This window comes from Tasmannia lanceolata, unplaced genomic scaffold (genome assembly GCF_043159265.1).
Source record: "Tasmannia lanceolata isolate RefF3 unplaced genomic scaffold, GAP_Taslan_0.1 ptg000037l, whole genome shotgun sequence".
NCBI lineage: Eukaryota > Viridiplantae > Streptophyta > Magnoliopsida > Canellales > Winteraceae > Tasmannia > Tasmannia lanceolata.
In genome coordinates, this window is record NW_027518714.1 from 3,369,761 (window position 1) to 3,373,476 (window position 3,716).

The 3,716-nt window shown below is 40.8% G+C and overlaps 1 long non-coding RNA gene across 1 annotated transcript; it reads right to left on the reverse strand.

The window, feature by feature from the left end:
- Positions 1 to 1,685: 1,685 nt before the first annotated feature.
- Positions 1,686 to 2,845, reverse strand: LOC143862409 (uncharacterized). Its single transcript, XR_013240290.1, has 2 exons — positions 2,563 to 2,845; positions 1,686 to 2,490 (listed from the first exon to the last, which is right to left on the reverse strand). It is a non-coding gene; the product is annotated as an uncharacterized LOC143862409 (long non-coding RNA).
- Between the last annotated feature and the right edge of the window lie 871 nt (positions 2,846 to 3,716).

A 3,716-nucleotide genomic window follows, 5' to 3' on the forward strand; every position in this document is an offset into this window, starting at 1 on the left:
CACAAACTCAGCTTGTCTTTGCCGTTTTACAACCACTGTTGGGTTACACACTTTGGCTAATGATATTGGCACTACCATGTTTTGATAAGGGCACAAACATTCGGAAAACACTCTCCAAAAAGGGGGCAGGCACAGAGTCACTGCAAAGTTCTATGTTTTCTTTTCCCTTCTTCTTCATGAGCAAGTTACAACAGATAAGATCAATGGAAAATGACCATCCTTGAATCAAAGAAGTTAAAGAAAAAAACATGGATGAAGTCTTACATATAGGAACCAGTCCATTCCAATCAACAAGGAGGACTGTGGAGCATTGGCTATAATTGAGCATAACCAGCAATCAAACAAGTCCAAGAACAAATTATTTATCCCTCAGGCATTTCATCAAACAGTTTGTGGGCAGACAATAAATCCCTAATACCCTTGGCATAGCCTGTTTGGTGAAATGAAAATGTTATGGTCCTAAGTGGGGGCCCGCCTAGGTATGGGACAGGTTTAAAAGGCCTTGCCTAACGTGTTCCATCAGCTCTGGAGCTTTTGGCGTATCGGTAAGGTACCTAACATTTGGTATCAGAGCAGCCACCACGTCCCGTGTTCGAGTCATGGAAGGGCTGACCTGTGGAGAGAACTACCTGGAAAGGGCTACATTGTAAAAAAAGCTAGAGTGAAAGCCGTCAGAGTGAAGTTGTCACAGAGTGGGCGGCCACGGAAGGGGCGACCTGTGAAAGGGCTACTGGAAAAAAGGCCGGAGTGAAAGCCCTCACAGAGTGGGCCGTCGAGGACGGCAGATTCGGAAGCGTGGTGGTATGTTACAGTCCTAAGTGGGGGCCCGCCTAGGTATGGGACTGGGTGGGACCTAGCCTGGTATGGGACAGGTTTAAAGGGCCTTGCCTAACACGTTCCATCAGCTCTGGAGCTTTTAGCTTATCAGTAAGGTACCTAACAGAAAATGAAAGGTAGAAAGGTATTAAAGATCAAACAAGACCTAATTGACTTGCATATTCATCCAATCCAATCGACGATTGTACAAGAACTGCAAAATATTAACCTAAAATTAAATAAAAGGGAAAAAATAAAAAATTATAATGGTTGGATGAGAAATTACTTGTCTAGATCGACATAGATGGAGATTGTAGAGAGAGAGAGAGAGAGAGAGAGAGAGAGAGATAGGGCATTAGGGTTTGTCGAGATGCAAGAGAGAAGAGTTAGGGTTTCTCAAGAGAGAGAGAGCACGAGTTAGGGTTTGTCGTAAAAGATGATTGTTTTAATAGGGGGTAATATTGTCATTTTGAAAAACATATGAGGGCATTCTTGAAAACAATTCGGAATTTCGAAAATCTCCGCTTTCGAAAGGCACGCAATCGGCTTATAATCACCGAATTTGGTGATTATAGCCGGTAGTTATATTTCTTATAATCGCATAATCGGATTACGAAAAATAAGCGATTACTATTTAACCAAATTGAACACCTTTTAAGCAAAAGCGATTCTAGAATCGGTTAAGCTCCACAATCGATGGTGTATAATCTTAAACGAACATGCCCCCGCCCTGTTCGTTTGGGATTGTCAAAGCACTGATTGCAATTATACCATCCGATTATGACAATCACCAATTTTAAAATAATCTATTATGGTATAATTGTGTTCTGCTGCATCATTTTACAAGTGATTAATTGTATATCCTATAATGACGAAAATACCCTTTGATAAAAAAAATTACCGATTTACAACTGCTGGCAATACACTTTGGCTAATTATATTGGCACTATTATGTTTTGATAAGTGCACGAACTTAGCTTGTCTTTTGTTTTACAACACTCTTGGCATACACTTTGGCTAATGATATCGGCACTACCATGTTTTTATAAGTGCACAAACTCAGCTTGTCTTTTCTGTCTTACAAACACTGTTCGCATACAAACTTCGGCTAATGATAATGGCACTACCATGTTTTTATAAGTTCACAAACTCAGCTTGTCTTTTCTGTTTTACAACCACTGTTGGGTTACACACTTTGGCTAATGATATTGGCACTACCATGTTTTGATAAGTGCACAAACATTCGGAAAACACTCTCCAAAAAGGGGGCAGGCACAGAGTCACTGCAAAGTTCTATGTTTTCTTTTCCCTTCTTCTTCATGAGCAAGTTACAACAGATAAGATCAATTGAAAATGACCATCCTTGAATCAAAGAAGTTAAAGAACAAAACACGGATGAAGTCTCACATATAGGAACCAGTCCATTCCAATCAACAAGGACTGTGGAGCATTGGATATAATTGAGCATAACCAGCAATTAAACAAGTCCAAGAACAAATCATTTCTCTCTCAGGCATTTCATCAAACAGTTTGTGTGGGCAGACAATAAATCCCTAATACCCTCGGCATAGCCTGTTTGGTGAAATGAAAATGAAAGGCAGAAAGGTATTAAAGATCAAACAAGACCTAATTGACTCGCATCTTCATCCAATCCAATCGACGACTGTACAAGAACTGCAAAATATTAACATAAAATTAAATAAAAGGAAAAAAACAGCAAATTCTAATGGTAGAATGAGAAATTACTTGTCTAGATCGACAGAGGTGGAGATTGTCGAGAGTGATAGAGAAAGAGAGGAGATAGAGATGGAGTTAGGGCATTAGGGTTTGTCGAGATGCAAGAGAAAGGAGTTAGGGTTTCTCGAGAGAGAGTGCGAGTTAGTTAGAGTTTGTCGCAAAAGATAATCGTTTTTATAGGGGGTAATATTGTCATTTTGAAAAATATATGAGGGCATTCCTGGAAAACAGTTCGGAATTTCGGAAATCTCCGCTTTCGAAAGGCGTGCAATCGGCTTATAATCACCGAGTTTGGTGATTATAGCCGGTAGTTCTATTTCTTATAATCGCATAATCGGATTACGAAAAATAAGCGATTACTATTTAACCAAACGGTCCAAAGACTCCAAACCGAACACCTTTTAAGCAAAACCGATTCTAGAATCGGTTAAGCTCCACAATCGATGGTGTATAATCTTAAACGAGCAGGCCCCCAGTTTGTGCTTTTATGGTTATTTGGAGGGGCCAATTAGCAAATATGTGTTGTCCAAGCAAGGGGATCCTTACAGGTACATACATCTATCTTTACTTACTACATACTAACCATGTTTCTTTCCATTGTCATTCATTTTCTTTTCAAGAAAAATTTATATTGAAAATACTTTTTCTATAGAAATGTGGTAACCCCCCACCACCCCTCTCTCTCTCTCTCTCTCTCTCTCTCTCTCTCTCTCTCTCTCTCTCAATATGGTAACCCCCACCTCTCTGTCTCTCTCTCCCCATAAAAACACCAGTAGTAAATCGGTAGCCCCACCCCATCAAAATATGAAGAGGAACGATGTGGTGGCCCCACCATGTCCATCAAAAGGGAAATACTATATTCACCCCCTTTTCTCCCTCAGTGTATTCTTCCGTTTACACTACATCTGGGTGACGAAGGGAAGAAAAGGAGGTGAATGTATCATTTCACCCATCAAAACTGTTAGGTCTAAAATTGGTAACAGGTTATGGTAGGGCCGGAAAGACTGATCTGGGCCTGAAGGGCTGATCTGGACCTGAAGGGCTGATCTAGGCCTGAATGACTGATCTGGACCTGAAGGGCTGATCTGGACCTGAAGGGCTGATCTGGGCTTGAAGGGCTGATCTGGGCCTGAAGGGCTGATCTCGACCTAAAGGGCTGATCT